Source organism: Ceratotherium simum, chromosome 26 (assembly GCF_057802395.1).
Source record: "Ceratotherium simum simum isolate JZ-2026a chromosome 26, ASM5780239v1, whole genome shotgun sequence".
Classification (NCBI taxonomy): domain Eukaryota; kingdom Metazoa; phylum Chordata; class Mammalia; order Perissodactyla; family Rhinocerotidae; genus Ceratotherium; species Ceratotherium simum.
In genome coordinates this window covers 36,546,632-36,564,824 of record NC_141925.1, presented here as the reverse complement: position 1 = coordinate 36,564,824, position 18,193 = coordinate 36,546,632, and the positions used below count along the sequence as shown (strand labels likewise).

The window sequence follows — 18,193 nt, the reverse complement described above, 5'->3', positions numbered from 1 at the left end:
CCAGAACTCACATAACCAGTTTGTCACCGAGGCATGGATTCACCTGAAATCACTTCACCCAAAGCAACTGGGTCCAAATAACAGCTTTAGTGAAACACTGATTTTTGTGAGAAATGAATTTGTTTCTAGTTTTTTCCATATATGGTGTTTTTAACTTACTTTCTTTTTTTTGCTGAGGAAGATTGGCCCCGAGCTAACATCTGTGCCAACCTTCCGCTATTTTGTATGTGGGTCACCGCCACAATATGGCTGCTGCCAAGTGGTGTAGGTCTGCGCCCAGAATCCAAACCCGGGCCGCCGAAGCGGAGCATGTCAAACTTAACCACTAGGGCATAGGACCAGCCTGTTGCCTTTCTCTTTTTCATTCATTTTTGGCCTGTCATCCTTCAAGAATACCCACCTTAGGGATCTATTTACAACAAAGTAAATGCTTAACAAGAGATTATTAGATGGGACAGTCTACACATCCAATGATAAAAGATAAATTAGGACTAGCTATGTTTTATCCAAATTTACTTTCAAACAAGTTGCTTATGGCCAGACGACTTGTGTGCCCTTCCTTTCCCCTGACTCAACCACTTCTGGACCAGTCTCTCCTCCTGTACAAAGACACCTTCCCCCTCAGGTTTATGATCAAGCAATTTCTCAGAAAGAGCAAAGGTTAAGAAATACTAGCTTCAGTGTGGCTTATGACAATCGACACATTAGAGTGATAGATTTTGGCAGAGGATTAAGCAAAGATTTGGTTTAAATCTCGTGAATTTGCTATCTTAATCCATTTGGGCTGCTATAACATAATACCACAGTCTGTGTGGCTTATGAACAACATTTATTTCTCACAGTTCTGGAGGCTGGAATTACGAGACCAGGGTGCCAGCATGGTCGGGTTCTGGTGAAGACCCTCTTCACCACTCCCTGAGCAGAATCACACACAGTCCTTGCTATGAAGCTGATTACTGGGCCTGCCCTTAGGCGTATTAAGTAATTTTTGGAGTCAGGGTCACCAAAGTCCAAGAATCACACTTGAAAATGATGGTTCAGGATTGGGGTTTAGAATGGAGCATTAGACATAAAATGGCATTTGTTAAGTTTGTTTAAACTCTGGTTAGAACTGACTGAAAATGTGAATAATCTTTATATCTGGGGAGTTGCCTCTTTGAAATCTGACATCCTATCTTTCTCTTACTTCCAGATCACTGAGCCCAGGGGAGATGCTGGTTTTCAGTAGGAAGTCATTCCAGACACTAACGACAGACATGAGGAAGCAAGAGAGGAACCTCTGGTGCACATAATCTAGAAGAACCCAGAATCTTAGAATGAGCTGAACAGAGTTATCACATCGTAGACCTAGGAGCTGGGGATACTTCTAGGAGTTCCTGGACGGACAACAAGAAACCAGGGTTTTTCAGGTCCCATCGCTTGCTAAGGCACCACCCAGATTCTCAGATTGTTGAATTCAAATCTCCCCTGAGGTAGAAGCTGGAGGTCCCGTTTTTTACACACTTGCTTGACATAGTCTAGAACCATTTGAAGGTGGATTATAGGGGCTCAGAATAAGAGGGAATTACTTTAAAAATATAATATTACAGCCAAAGATTGTGATAGGTAGCACAATCTACACTATAAATTTCATTGATTTATTTTAGAAATGTTGCCCATACAATTATTATATCTATTTTTCTAATTTATATTTGTTTATATATTTATTTTAAATAGTTTTGAAATACTCATGGTTTTGAAAACATACTGTTCCTAAAAAGTTTTGTGATGAGTATTGTATGAGCTATAAATATAATTTTATTTACATTTAAGAAATGTTTTTGTGTTTTTATCTGGTATATTTACATAATATATATATATATATTATATATTTACTTATAGCTAGGTGGGTAGTTCCCCCAAATTCTTGTAAACATAAATTTATATTTTTTAGACTCCCTTATTGAATTGTGAGAATTTAGTTGTACTTTTTAAACTCGCCTCGATGACATGTTTGTATGTTATTTAGATTATGAAAGAAAACAGTGATATTTCATCTCTTGGGAAATATAATAAAGATGAAAGTCTCCTCACCTTCACCATGTGTGTGGTCCAAAGTCTGGTTTGCCCGTTCGCTGTCTAATGACAATGTTGCTTAACGGGGCTGTGATGATTCAACCACATTTCTTAACTCTGAAAAATAATGCTGAATTATTTTTCATGTAGACACATTTCACGTAGAAAAAGCAATAGAAGACAGGGCAGATCCTAAGCTAGAGTCTTAAAGCAGGAAATAAGGGGAAGATATTGAGGGAGGACAATGGGAAGAGTAGAAAGAAGGAAGAAAGCACTCTGGGTACCTGCATAATAATGAAATTCAGAATCAAGGAAAGGCGACCAACAAGCCATGCATCCTGGAAATGGTCCCTGGCACACAGACCCAAGGGCACAAGGGAACACACACAGTGTGCTCTATTTTAATCCTAATGGGAGTCCTTTTCACAACCTCCCCTTCCAGGTTTATGTGGTAGAAGGGAAACCTAGAGCGGGTGAAAAAAATAGGAGCAAGGAAAAACATGAGGGTGTTGGAGAAATTTCTGGAAAAAAGGAGAAGACAGGAAGAGCTAAATCTGTTCAACAAGATAGGTGTGAAGAAGAAAGAGATAATAACATGAATACTGAATTATTGGAGAAAAAGATCTTAGGAGATGGGAGCATCAGAGAACACTGGGACAGCCCCAAATACCAAGCTTCCGTGTCCTCAAGCCACCCCATAGCACACACATGTGTTTCACCAATCAGAGAAGCTCACCTGAGCTTCAGTGATCTGAGTTTTTATTAGAGTTTCATTATGTAGGCGTGATTGATTCCATCACTGGCCATGCAATGAACTCAATCTCCAGCCACCTTCCCTTCCCAGAGACTGGGCTGATGTCAAGGGGCTCCAAGCCCCAACCCTATAATCATGGCGATGGTCTTTCTAGGGTGACTGGCCAGCATCCTAGGTCACCTCGTTAGCATAAACTCAAGTGTGGTCTGAGGGGCCCACCATGAGTAACAGACACTCCTATCACTCAGGAAATTCCAAGGATTTAAAGGCTTCGTCCCAAGAACCAGGGAAAGGGACCAGCCAAATTCTTCCTTATACAACACCCTGACCATGGTCGGGAGCTCCCTCAGAACTCAGCTGGTCAGGGAAGGTAAATAGGTGTAGGTTCAGGAACATTTTAGGTCAGAGCTATGTCAGGGGAGACTGGAGAGGTGAAAGAATTGAGAAGGACTGAAATAATGGGGTTCTCACAGGCAACTGTAACACCTCAAGAGATGTGAGAAATTTACGAGATAGGAGTAGCTAATGATATGTGAGTAACCGAGTGAAGAAATGCCATAGAAAACGCATGTCTGTGTGCCAAGAGTTGGCGTGCAGTTCTTGTAAATGAGATCCATTGACGATCACAGAGCAAATGGAGAGAGTGAAACCACCAAGGCCAAAAGTGCTATGGGGACATCAACAGCTGATGGCAACAGCTCCGGGAGATGGACGCACTCAGCAGTGGGACATGGTTGATGGGCTACGGGTAGCAGAGAAACTATATTCAGCAGACACGGAAACAACTAGAAAACAGAGAGGAGTAACAGTCTGATGGGAGCAGCTTGGAAACAGATACAGCTTATGAGACACCTAGGAACTGAAATGTATTTAGGAAGCCCTAGGGGCCGGCCCCATGGCATAGTGGTTAAGCCATAACTAAATCCACAGATGGGGAGCTTCAACAACACACATTTATTTTCTCACAGTCTGGGGACTGGAAAGTCCAAGATCAAGGTGGGGGCAGATTAGGTTCCTGGTGGGAGTCACTTTCTTGGCTTGCAAACAGCCATCTTCTTGCTGTGTCCTCACATGGCTTTCCTCTGTGCATACACAGGGGGAGAGAGGAACAGAGGGGGAGAGAGTAAGAGAGAGAGGGAGAGGCAGAGAGAGAGATCGATCTGTGGTGTCACTTCCTCTACTTATAAGGACACCAGTCCTATCAGATTAGGGTCCCACCCTTGTGACCTCATTTAACCTTAATGACCTCCTTAAAGGCCTGTCTCCAAACACAGTCACATTGGATTTGGAGAAAGGCACACAATTCAGTGCATAACACTTACTACTGGTCAGAATCTACAAATCAAAACCACAGCAATAGGCTATCCTTTTCCTAACATGTAAAAGCTTGACAATATTCAGTGTCATCGAAAGGTGTAGAGAAATGGACACCCTTACACCCACCAGTGGGCAGGGGGGACACGTTAACTTATGGGATAAAGTGCTGAAACAGAGAGACTCCAAATACACAGTTCACATGAACCAGATGCGCTCTCTTCCTCCTGTGATCCTGCAGTGATAGGGGGGAAATGATTCTGTCATGAAGCCAACTGGGATGATGGCTGATGGCTTGGCTCTGCTGTGCTGAGATTTGGCTTCCATCTCTGGGTCCAGGATGGCTGTTGAACTGGGCACTCTTTACTACTGAGGGGGCAGGAGGAAGAAAGAGAGTCTAGGGCAGTGTCCTTGCCATTAAGAAGACGACCCAAGGATGCTCAGATTGTTCTCCCTCAAAAACTTCGGCCTGAACCAATCACATGACCACACCAGCCATCATGAAAGTTGAGAAAGAAGTTAGGGTTGTATTACTAAGGGAGGAGAGAAGCATGAGCACAGGACAGTTTACCTGTGATTGCTACAGAAGAATCACTACATGATTGTTAAGTAATCTGGAAAAATCATTGTTTTGTTTTGAAAATCAACCTTATTAAGATATAATTTATGTACAGATAATGAAAAACATTTAATGTGTACATTTTGATCACTTTCAGAAAAGAAAATTTATACGATGATGTAGCTACCACCAAAATCAAGCCAGAAAACAAATATTCCTGTGCCTCTTCCCAAACAATCCAACCAAACTTTCACCAGAGGAAGCCACCGATCTGCTTTTTTTTTTTTTTTTTTTGTGAGGAAGATCAGCCCTGAGCTAACATCCATGCCAATCCTCCTCTTTTTGCTGAGGAAGACTGGCCCTGGGCTAACATCCATGCCCATCGTCCTCCACCTTATGTGGGACGCCGCCAGAGCATGGGCTGATAACCAGTGCATCGGTGCGCACCTGGGATCCCAACCTGGGCTGCCAGCAGCAGAGTGCACACACTTAACTGCTACGCCACGGGGCCAGCCCTTGATCTGCTTTCTGTTCCTGTAGATTAGGCTGTCTTTTCTAAAGACACATAAAATTGGAAGAATACAGCACTCTTGTGTCTGCACTTTTCACTCCGTATAATGTGCTTTGTTGGAATTTTTAGCCTTTTATTTTGAAATACTTATAGATTCACAGGAAATTGCAAAGAGGATACACAGAGGTCCCATGTACCATTCACCAAATTTCCCCCAACGGCGACATCTTATGTAACCATAGTGTAATATCCACATCAGGAAACTGACCTCAGGACAATATGTGTGTAGGTCTCTGCCATTTACCACATGTGTAGATCTGTGTAATTATGGCAGCAATCGAGAAACAAACCTATTCCACCACCACAAAGACCTCCCGTGTGCATCCTACCCTTATACTCACACTCACTCCCCTCCACCACGAACGCCCGCACTATCTCCACCTCCTGGCAACCACTCATCATTCTCCTTCTGTGTAATCCAGCCACTGTGAGAATGTTGTATAAATGGTATTATACAGTGTGTAGCATTTGGGGATTTGCTTTTTTCACTTAACACAATTCTCTGGAAATTCATCCAGGTTGTTGTGTGTATCAGTAGTTTGTACCTGTCATTGCTACAGAAGAATCACTACATGATTGTTAAATAATCCAGAATAGTCATTGTTTTATTTTGAAAATCAACTTTATTAAGAACCGTGTAATAAATCAACTTTATTACAGAACCGTTGCAAGGATGGTACAAAAGACTCCCATGTTCCTTTTGCCCTGATTCTCCAGTTTCTGACATTTTCCCACGTTTGCTTTATCAGCTCATCTCTCTCTGTGTAGATACACACTTTTCCTGAACTGAGAGTGGATGTCGTATGTCATGCCCCTTCACCCTGTCGCGTTTCAGACTGTACCTCCTACGATCGAGAATATTCTCTTACATATCCTGGCACAGTCTTTAAATTCAGGAAATTTAACATTGATATAATACTTTTATCTCATCTATAATTCATCTTCCAGTTTTTCCCGTTTTCCTAGTAATTTCCTTTATAGCAATTTGTGAGTTCTGATCGAGGAAGCAGTCCAGGATTATAAATTGCATTCAGCTGTCATGCTTTTTAGGTCAGTTTAATATGGAATAGTTTCTCAGTGCCATTATAACATTTGAAGAATACAGGCCACTTATTTTATAGAATTCTTTGAATTTAGGTTTCCCTGTTGCTTCTTCATGACTTGCTTTAGAGTGTGAATTTTCGGCAGGACTGCTACAGGATTAAGGACTCCTGTTAAACATATGGCCCAGAATAGAGCATCTCCTGGAAGAGTTCCCAGTGCGCTGGAGAAGATGCCTGTTCTGTCTCGGAGGCTGGCGTGTTCTGTGAATGTCAGATCAAGGTGGTAGTGTTGTTCAGGGCACTGCATCCTTGATGATCTTCTGCCTACATGTCCCCTCAGTCGTCAGAGTGGGGAACTGAAATCTCCTGCAATTGTGGTTTACCTACTTCTTGCAATTCTGTAGTTTTTCCTTTATGTATTTTATTAGGTACATGAACATTTAAGATTGTCATGTCCTCTTGATTGATTAACAACTTTGTCACTGTGAAATGGTCTTCTTTACTCCTTGTCACATTCTGTGCTGTGAAACGGACTTTCTCTGATATTTATACAGTGATACCAGCTTTCTTTTGAGTAGTGTGGGCATGTTGTGTCTTATTCCATCCTTTTACTTTTCACCTATTTGCATCTTTACATTTAAAGTGCATTTCTACAGACAGCATATGGTTTGGTCTTCCTTTTTTCTCCTACCTGACAATTTCTGCCTATTAATTGGGGTGTGCAGACCACTTACATGTAATGTGACTAGTGACATAACCGAGAGCTTATACTCTGTTGTCTTTGTTTTCTATTTATCTCATCTTCCTTGATTCCTTTTCCTTCTTTGTCTTCCTTCCTTTCAATTGAGTATTTTTTAGACTCCATTTCACATCCTTTGATGGGCTGTGAGCTACAACACCGTTGGTATTTCAGTGGGTGCTTTAGGGCTACTGCACGCAACTTTATAATTTATCCTAGTTTATCTTCAAGGAATATCCCATTGCACTTTGAGTGTAAGAAGCTTACAATGACTTCCATTTCTCCCCACTTGGTCTTACTCTATTGTTGAATTTTACTTTCACAGGTAGTACCAATTGCATAATACTGTTATTTTTAACTAAAGAGCTATCTATTTAAGATATATAAGTAAAAAGAGAAAATACAGTTACCATTTCTGGTACTCTTCATTCCTTTGCATAGATCCAGATTTTTATCTACTGTCACTTTACTTCTGCCTGAAGGGTTTCTTTAACATTTCCAGATGGTAATGAATTCTTTCAGGTCTCATATGTCTGAAAATATCTTTATTTTGCCTTTGCTTTTAATGGTATCTTTGCTGTGCTTTTTTTCTCTAGTACTTTAAATGTGTTCTTCCACTGTCTTATTGCTTATGCTGTTTCCAAGAGAAATCTGATGTCAGCCTCATCTTTGCTCCTGTGTATATAACATCTGCTTTTTTCTCTTCCTTTAAAATTTTTTTATCACTGGTTTTGAGTTATTTGATTGGGATATGTCTAGCTATTGTTTTCTTCATGTTTCTGTGCTTGGGGATCACTGAGCTTTGTGGATCTGTGCATTTATGTTTTTCATCAAGTTTGGGTAAATTTTGACCACTATTTCTTCAAATATTCACCTGCCTCCCCCCCACCTTTCCTTCAGTGACTCCTTTTACCTGTATATTATGCTGCTTGAAATTGTCCCACAACTCATTGATGCCTTTTGATTTAATTTTTTTCTCTCTGTGTTTCATTTTATATAGCTTCTCTGTTGCTGTGTCTTCATGTTCACTAATCTTTTTTCTGGCAATATTGTTAACCTAGTCCAGTATGATTTTCATCTCAGATATTGTAATTTTGACCTGCAGAAGTTCAATTTGAGTCTTTTTTTTATACCTTCCCTTTCTTTACTCAATTTTTTTCAACATATGCAATACAGTTATAAATTATTTTAATCTCCTCTGCTAATTGTAACATTTAGGTCACTGATCCAGTTGGACTTTGTTCTTTTATGGTGTAAGATCTGGATGCAGTTTTATCCACGTCCAAACGGCTATCAGTTACTCTAACACCGTTTATTAAAAGTCAGTTCCACCGATTACTGTATTATGGTTTAATAATCACAGTCATATATCATATGATCTTAAGAGTCTAGTTCTAGACTTTGTGCTCTATTTTACTGGTCTCTCTCCATTCATGCGCCAGTACCAAACTATTTTAATCATAAAGACTATGGTTTAAATCTCATAATGTTAGGTCCTTTTGATAGTTTCTTTCTTTGGAGATTTCCTGAGCTGTTTGAAAATTTTTTTCCCTCTTATATGAACTTCAGTGTCAACTTGTCTAGTTCCAGGAAAAAGCTTTTTGGTACTTTTATTGGGGTCATCTATTTATAAAGTAATTTAGGGTAACACACATCTTTGTATTATTAAGTTGACCTAACCAAGAAGCAGGAATATCACTTCATTTGTTCAAGTCTACTTCCATGTCTTTCGGGAGTGTTTTAACATTTTCCTAATATAGATTTTGTACATTTCTTGTTACGAGTTTTATCTTTTCTGTTGCTACTGTAAACTGTGTGTACACTTGAATTACATCTTCTCACTCTTTTTTAGTTGATGAAGGTTGTTGCTTTACATGTGTTAATTATATGCCCTGATGCCTAACAGAGTTCTTTTATGGAGTTGGTTTCATCAGTGACTCTGGGAGTTTTCCAGGTACAGTATACCATCTGCGAATAGAAATGTTTTTACTTTTTCTTACTGATGATTATGGTTCTAATTTTTCTCTCTAATTGGAGATAATGAGCATTTTGCCTTGTTCCTGATCTTAGTGGGAATGTGTCTAGTGTTCCTCCATTAAGTAAAATCCTGAGTTGACAACTGAAGAGGACTGAAGCATAAATGTGTGTGTGGGTGCACGTGTGTAAATGTAACCGTACATATATGCTTGTATGTGATTGAGATATATGTTTGTGCATATATATATATATATCACACGTACTATACATATTATGGTGTGTGTGTGTGTGTGTGCGTGTACACCTATATTCATGTTAGTGAAGTATCCACCAATTCCTATTTTCATGGGTTTTTTTTTAATCAGGTATGCATTTTGAATATTGTCAGAGACCTCCTCAGCATGTTTGGGATATAAGATTTTTCTTCTTAGCTGTATTATAACAGCATATAATACTAATGGATTTCCAAATATTAAACCAGTCTGTAGCCTTGGAATAAGTCCTCCCTGGCTATTACATATTACCTTCTCAATCTGGTGTTGGATTCTGTTTGCTAATATTTTATTTGGATATGGGTGTTGACATAAGTGATACTGGTATGTAACTTATTTATTGGATTGATCAGTCTGCTAACCCCTTCCACTCCTTGGCTCCTGGACTAAGTGGACCTGGAGGGTATTACTCCCTGCAGCAGCCTTTAAAGTTCACTTGGCTGCCCTTTGGATAGTCCTGGTTGTCCTGCTTTGGGTTCTCACCAGTCATTGAAGCAGCTCTGCTTCTCGATCTCAGGGAATCTCAGCCGTGGGTTCTACCCAGCTGTGGCTGTATCAGCTCATGGAAACCCTCTGTTGATGTCTCCTTTATAAACAGTAGGATAAGGGACATGTCTGCTGAGCATTTCCCTTCTGAAATATGAGTTAAAGGTTTGCAATCTCTAGAACTGCTCCTCACAACAGCACTGAAACCCCTTGTGGCTGGTCTTTCAGTGAGGTTTCCATATCCCCACGTTCCTCTTTGTTGGATCTCCTGGGTTTCAGTGGAGTACATCTTTGAAGGTTTTACAGAAACTGTTTTCATCAGTAATAAATTCTCTTGCTTTTCTGAAAATACTTTTGCAGTGTCTTTAGGCTTCAGTGATGGTTTGGCTTGGTATACAGCTCTAGGTCCAAAATCCTTTTTCTTTCAAAAGTTGTGGGCAGTTCTCCATTGTTTTCTCTCAGCTGAGAAGTGGAACATCAGTTACCAGGGTAACTATGTATTTTTTTCTCTGTAAGTTTAGGATTTTTTTCTTAGTTTTTCAATTTTCGATATTTTATCAAGAAATTTCTGGGTCTCTGTATTTTTCCCAATATTCTTGTTGCACATTAGACCACTACTTACAATTCTTAGCGCAGGCATCACTTTCAATTCTGCCTTTGATGATCTTTTTCTTCATCCTCCTCATTCTCTCTTTCTGAAGATACTGAATCTGTTGGATCTGGCTCTCACATCTCAAATTTTATCTAATCAGTTTGATTTCTCATAGTCTGAGAGACTTTCTAAATTAGATATTCTATGCCCCATTTGTTATTCAAGCTTCTTACTTGAGGATTTTCTTAAAATTCAACAATCCAGCCTTTAATTTCTAAGTATTTTTTGATGGCTGTTTCTTAGCAGAATGTTCTCATTTTAAGGAAGCAATATCCTGCCTGATTTACTAAAAAATATAAATCAATAGAAGAGGGCCGGCCCGGTGGCTTGGTGGTTAAGTGAGCGCGCTCCACTGCTGGCAACCCGGGTTCGGATCCCGGGCTCACACCGACGCGCTGCTTCTCCGGCCATGCTGAGGCCGCGTCCCACATACAGCAACTAGAAGGATGTGCAGCTATGACACACAACTATCTACTGGGGCTTTGGGGGGAAAAATAAAAAAAAAATAAAAAAAAAATCTTTAAATCAATAGAAGAAAATGTAAGTTCTTTCCTTTATGAATTTGGTGGTATCATTGTTGAGTGATACATCTTGATGCTTATCTTTCATTTACACTGTTTTCCTCAATTACCTGGCAATTCTTGATTTTTTCATTTCGATTTTTGAGAGAATGATTACTGATAGATAATGTGAATATACACTACTGACCCTGTTTCACTCCCCCTTCCTTCATGGAGGGGATGGCTGCAGAGCTCTAGAAGTGAGTGGGCAGGGATACGTATTTAGACAGACACCACTTCAATTTATTTTTCCAATTTTTTTTATTGTGGTAAAATACACATAACATGAAATTTACTGTCTTAACCATTTTTAAGTGTACAGTTCAGTGGTATCAAGTACATTCATATTGCTGTGTAACCATCACCACCATCCATCTCCAGAACACTTCTCATCTTTCAAAACTGAAACTCTGTCCCATCAAATAATAATTCCCCATTTTCCCTCCCCCCAGTCCTTGGCATCCACCATTCTACTTTCTGTCTCTGTGATTTTGATTGCTCTAAGTGGCTCATCTAAGTAGAATCATACGGTATTTGTCTTTTTGTGAGTGGCTCATTTCACTTAGCATAATGTCCTTGAGGTACATCCATGTTGGAGCATCTCCCAGAATTTCCCTCCTTTTTAAGGCTGAACGATACTCCATTGTATGTATATACCACATTTTGCTTATCATTCATCCATTGATGGACATTTGTGTTACTACCACGTTCTACCTACTGTGAATAATGCCGCTAGGAACATAGGTATATAAATATCTGAGATCCTGCTTTCAATTCTTTTGAGTATATGCTCAGCAGTGGAATTGCTGCATCATCTATAATTCTAATTTCTGAGGAATCGCCATACCATTTTCCACAGTGGCTGTACTATTTTACATTCCCAGCAACAGGGCACAAGGATTCTAATATCTCCAACACTTATTATTTCCTGTTTTTTTGGTAGTAGCCATATATCTTCCCATTCTGTGGGCTGCATTTTTCCTCTGTTGGTAGTGTTTTCTGAAGCACAAAATTTGTAGGCGCCACTCCATTTTGAACTGGCGGTGAGCTGGCAGACAAGGTTAAGTCACTCAAGTTGCTTTACATTGAGAGCAGTTTTCTAAGAGTTGCCTTTAGGAAAAACATCCATGCCCAACATGGATAGACCTGAATGTATGTCCTGGTTTCCCTGAGGCCATCTTGGATTACACCTATATTCCTGGTATCCTGTCTAGTTTAACATTTGTCCCAGTCAGAAGTTTTCTGGTTGGGCAGTGAATGTGTGGCCACCCTAACTGAGGAGGTCTAGAGTGTGTTGTACTATGTGTGTGGCCACAGTGCCTATAGCCAGAGAGATCTTATCAGATTCACCCTTCATCTGGCTGCTCTGTGTACTGAAAACAGAGAACCACTCAGGCAGTCAGGTAGTCCTGTGGTTAATTTCTCTGTCAATCAGTCACTCTACTGCCCACAGGAACCCAAGGCCCCCTTGATGGGCCTGGAGATTTTCCAGGGCTCTGCTGGGAGGTCTGGGCTTCACTTTTGCTGTGGCCCAATATCTGCCCTGCGTAAAGCTGTGTGTCCTCAGCTCTGATTTCTCATCTTCTACTCTACTCCATATCTCAATAATTTCCTCAAAGAAATTTCTGCTGTTGGTAACCTCTGTGTTCCAGTGCTGCATTTTGTATCTTTGAATTGGACTTTTTGCGTTTTTGAGGCAGGAAAGTAACTGTGTAGGTTCAACCGCTCTCTTGAACTAGAACCAACTCTTACTGTCAAAAAGCTGTCCTTAACAAAGTCCCTTCTTGGTCTCTCTGCCCTGTTCTTCTCTGCACCCCTTTTTAGATATTAATGCTGCTTCAGTCTTTGCCGTTCACGCTTTTGACACCACGTCATCTTCTTTCCCCCTTAATCTTGCGGAATACACGACTGAACCTGTGAAGCCAAATGTGGCAACATAAACACTTCTCCCTTGGCTCACTGACTGAGCCACAGCCTCTGACGACACATTTAAAACCACTGTGCTTCGTCATCAGTTGAGGGTTTCCCACATACTGACCAGGAGGACCCCCATCATCTGCCGTAAGTACCTCCTGTGGGGAGGACAGAAGCTCCTTGAGGGAAAGAACTGCCTCTTAAAATCATATCCGAAACCTGAAGACACAGGACGTTAATGTCTAAGAAAATAGATAAGACACTCGATGATGCAAAGGGTCACAAAAGCAAAGAGCCAAGCAGGTCCGGAGCTCTGCTGGGAATTCTCAAGCAGCAGCGCAGAAAGCCTCCACGGCACAACTGGGCTGAGAGGCACGGTGTGATGACATACGCTCCCCAAGGCGGAAACGACATCCACATTTTAAGAATGGAGATGGGGTTTCAGACACGAGCAGGAAAATACCAGCCCTCCCAGCGAGCTGAGCTGTGTGTGCTGATGGCCAGGCTGGAGCTGGGCCCCGAAACTCCACTCTCCTCAAACCCCCAACCTCCTCCTCGCCCTCTGCTGATGGGCTACTTCCCTGAGAAAGAGAAGCCACCAGAGGGAATGCCACACGTCCTACCCTGTCTCCAACTCCACTCTGCCGCCCCCGGCCCCTCTCCACTCAGGACCCCCGCAACAATTCTCCCCTCCCCCACATGGACGAATCAACTATTTTCATTCTAACTGGATCATTCCCACTGCCATTTCTCCCACTAAAACTAAACAAAACAGAAAATCCTCTCCTGATCTCACCTCCTACTCCAGCTACTCTCCAATTTCTCTTTTCCCCATTCGGGCAAAACGTCTTCAAAAAGTGAGGAATAGACCCAATCCAGTTCTTATATCCCTCTCTCCTAAACCTCTCCCATCAGAACTTTACCCGCATCCACCCAAACTGATCATCATCACGTGACCTCCCTGGTGCTACGTTCAAGGGCTGATTCTCAGTCCTCACTGTACCTGACTATCAGCCACATCTGACACAGGGATGACCCTCCCTGAAACTCATCGCTCCCTTGGCTTCTAAGCCTGCACTCTCCCAGTTCGCTCTCCTCTTCCTGGCAGCCCCTGCTCAGTTCCTCCTCTTCCAGACTCTTCACCCGGGAGCACCGGGGCTCCCTCCCTCCTGTGTCTCATCCATAAGGCAGCAATGCACAACCTGCTCCACTCTCGGCCCAGGCTCGGCTCCAGCCCCAGTCACACACACCTGCTTCCCAACATCTCCACGTGCACGTCACATTGCCAGCTCAAGTTTAAAATGTCTGAGGGGCCGGCCCCGTGGCTTTGCGGTTAAGTGCGCATGCTCCACTACTGGCGGCCCGGGTTCGGATCCCAGGCGCACACTGACGCACTGCTTCTCCAGCCATGCTGCAGCCACGTCCCACATACAGCAACTAGAAGGATGCGCAACTGCGACATACAACTATCTACTGGGGCTTGGGGAAAAAAAGGAGGAGGACTGACAATAGATGTTAGCTCAGAGCCAGTCTTCCTCAGCAAAAAGAGGAGGATTAGCATGGACGTTGGGTCACGGCTGATCTTCCTCACAAAAAAAGTAAAAATTAAAATTAAAAAAAATGTGCAAAACCTAATTCTAGCCTTTTCTCACATCTGCTTTTCCCACAACCTTCCCCATCTCAGTGGAATGGCAACCTCGTTTTCCTAGTCACGCAGGGAGCCTCTAAAGTGCCTTCCACACGGAGGCAAAATCACCTGATTAACATCTGAGGAGAAACACTCAACGTGGAAAACACATGTGAGCCAGTGGAGGAAAGAAGCAGCAGCACAGAAAGAAGTTTATGTCACAGCCCAGGGGTGAAGAAATACACTTCAATGGCAGCAGGGAGGGGCTGAAGGGGGAGGGATTAAAACCACGCAGTAAAGAACATTACCAAACCTGAGCAATCGAAGCGGGTAACAGCGGAGGGAAAAGAAGTTTCAAATGAATCCCATTTTTCTGGACAGAGTGACAGGCTGGACGATGGAACAAAGAACCAATAGGGACAAGAGGAGAAGGCATAGGTGGGGGTGCAAATTATACTTTTGGGATCTATTGGATCTATCCACTTGAGGTGTTCTGTGGACAAACTCCGTGGAGATGCTGGCAGGAGGCTGGACAGAGGCATCTGGTCCTCCCGGGAGAACCGACAGAGCTGGCGGGTAAGCACGGGAGGGTCAGCTCAGACAGGCGTGAGAGTCGTGAGCCAAGGGTGGAAGAACACACGAGGAGGGCAGAACAAACAGTCAGGAAGAGAGCTGGAGAGATTTGTCACAGAAACCAACAAAGGAGCCTCTGCAGGTAGGAGAGGCGGCACAGTGCTCCAAGGCAAGGACTGGCAAGTCTCCACCGGGTTTGTGTGTTAGATCACAGGTAACGTTTACGGGGCAGGTTCAGGGCAGAAGCAAGACTGTTGGCTGCAGGAGAAGATGTGAATGGGAAATAAGGAATCTTTGCCAGAGACACCACTGCACAGTCCACTGTGCAACCCAAACAGATTGCCAGAGAGAAACACTCCAGGAGATTATCTGAAGGCTGGAAGGGCATTCCTCCATGATCCTCATTTTATCCCTGGATAGAGCTGTGAAAACAATGTATCTATGGGACGACAATGGCTTACTCACCAGGAAAGTCACGTGCACTGAGTGCTCCCTGGACAGTATGTCCTTAGCTTACAGAAGGCACAAGTGAGGGACCAACCGAAATGGGTTAGGGGCTGTCATTTAGGAAGGCTAGCCACAATTACAGTAAGATGATCAAAAAAAGCTGGAAATCTCACAAGGACACAAAAGTACTTGGGCAGGTCAATGCTGAGTCAAGTAATGGGTGGTATTTGTCATTGTTTGCAATGAACACGAGGTGCACTGGCACTCCGGCTGTAAGAGCTCTGAAGGATCATGGTATCTACGTGTATGACTGTGACAGATGCTCGGTGGTGATCTACTACTCTGTGTTTTCCCTCACCATATCTTTTATCTAGCCCTACTTTCACACTTTAAACTTTGGACTCTTCACTTCCTAAGGTGTGTTATAAAACAAGGTACGGAATAAATAAGCAAACTGAACAACTCACCAAAGATGTATTCATTTTCTGCTGCTCTTGGAAAAACGTGGAGGACTGTGAAAGCAGAGGCAGACCTGAGGAAGGAAAATGCAGGCAATGAACTTACAAGTGATTTGGCCTGCCAGGAAGTACCTCCTGCCTAAGAACCTACCCAGAAAGTTCCATGAAAGATACTTATGGGAGACGGTCCCTTTAAGCCTTCAGAAGTGACTGGATAGCAGATTAAGGAGGAAGCACCCACTTGTACACGCAGAACTCCACACGATTATGTGGTGAGGGAGAGGATATACTTCTCATTACAGAGTGAACATCAAATCCTATTGAAATAATCGTCCATCATTAAATAGAAGATAAAAGAAACTCTATTATAGTCATCGATTTTCTTACTAACTCTTTTAACTACTTAAGATCACGAAATCCACAAGATGTTCTGAGTAATCAGAGACATTCAGGTATGGCTCAGCCTTTAAATTATTTCTACAAACTGCAGCCTGCTGCTCAAAAGGATCTTTCCTTAAGAAATGTACTTTGGTTTAAATTTAATACAGAAGACAGAACACTTGGCCCAGGAGTTGAGTCCTTTTCACAATCCCACCTACAGACCCGGCGACCTTGGACAACTCTCCTCCCCTCTCAGGCCCAATCTCCTCCTCTGTCAACCGAGGCTGCAGGACAGAACCCGGCAGAGTTACCCCGCACGGCACGGTGTGATTCCACAAGGGCAGAACTGAGGGGGAATCACTGCACACTGCGATCAGAGCACAAAGGTGCTGGTGGACCTTTAGAGACACATTTGGAATCGGGAGAGGGCAGGAGAAGGAGGAAGGGGTGTTGGGCTGTGCAGGGAGGAGTGGACACCGCATGTCCGTAGCGCAGCCTGTGGCCCTAAAGCCCCAGAAAACCTTGAACTCACGAGTCCCAGTGCAGGGTCCACCCGAGAGCAGAGCGCCCCTGCCCTCCAGCACAGCCACGCGCGTCTCCGGGAGCGCTCGACCCTCCCTGTCGCACACTCTCGCGTCCTCGGCCTGGGCCAGTTCCCCCGAGCCCTGCTCACTGCGGGCGGGAAGATCGAGAACCGCCTCGAGGGCGCACGCCCACCCCCTACCCCGCCGGGACGCGCTCATCCGCCCCAGGCTCCCGAGGCCCGGGCCGGGGGCTGCTCCTCCGGGGCGTTTCCCTCCCGGGGTCCCCTCCTCTCCCCCTACCAGGCCCCAGTTCCCGAGAAGCCTGCTCCGGGCCTACGGGACACACTCACTTCAGGCGACCGTCCCTCCCGGGGCCCAACTCGGCCTCACGGGGCCGCACGGTCCGAGCCTCCGCCGAGCCGCCGCGAGTGCAGACGGACCGGGCCCGGGCCCCGCCGACCCCGCGCCGCCGCCGCCGCCGCCCGCCCGGCCCCACGGCCCAGCCTGCGGGCTCCGGGGTCGCGCTCGGATGTGCCCTCTCCAGTCCCCGCCCGGCCAACGCGAACCCTTGCCCGCACAGCCCACGCTCGCTGGGTGCCGGCGCGGCCGGACGGCGTCCAACCCCGCAGGTCCCGGGACGTTCGCCCTCCACAGGCCAAAGTCTGAGGACGACGGCGAGCGGCGACCTGGACACGAACAGAAAGCCAGACCAGCGCGCCGGCGGTGCGCATGCACGAACACGTACACTGGGCAAGGTGCACATGCGCAGGAGGATGTGGGGAGTCGGCCTGCCCGGCCCCCCCAGGGGCGGGGTGGCGGCAACCTGGCAAATACCAGAACTCTGTTTCTGGTGAGCCTACGCGTTTATGGAACGTGTTAAACGTCTCTACCTGATTTAGCTGGCAACGTCTTAAACGTCTGTACCTCATTTAGCCGTTAGGAGGCCCTCTGGCTGAGCGGCTTGGCCATCTAGGCATGGCTCTCAAATTTTCAGTTAATTTAAGGGATCATGTGTAATGTCGCCTGTCTTGCCTAATTGTGTCCTGGCGCCCAAGTCTTTTCCTCACCTTGAGTGTTTAAGGCTTACAATGTCTAGCACAACCATTACAAATAAGAGAAGGAGATGTATCATGTCCGCTTATGATCATGATGAGTAAATGAAAAGCAAGAGGATGTATTGGAGTATATGAGGAAGCCATTTGGTTTAAAACTAATTGAGTCTGACCTTGTTTTTCCAGAAAGGCCTGATGTGGCCTACCGAGCATGTATTGTACATCTACTTTAAAC

The 18,193-nt window shown here is 44.0% G+C and overlaps 1 long non-coding RNA gene across 7 annotated transcripts in view; it reads right to left on the bottom strand.

The window, feature by feature from the left end:
- LOC147913655 (uncharacterized) overlaps nt 1-17,678 on the bottom strand; it is a 29,049-nt gene extending 11,371 nt beyond the window's left edge. For 2 of the 7 annotated variants that reach the window (XR_015548603.1, XR_015548607.1), the window contains exons 1-3: nt 16,153-17,673; nt 16,011-16,075; nt 2,074-2,172 (exon numbers count right to left, since the gene is read on the bottom strand). This is a non-coding gene — a long non-coding RNA (uncharacterized LOC147913655). Of the gene's footprint in view, nt 1-2,073; nt 2,173-5,014; nt 12,897-16,010; nt 16,076-16,152 lie in introns of those variants that run through there. The other 5 variants (XR_015548609.1, XR_015548604.1, XR_015548605.1 and 2 more) reach the window with 5 other exon arrangements.
- Nucleotides 17,679-18,193: the final 515 nt, after the last annotated feature.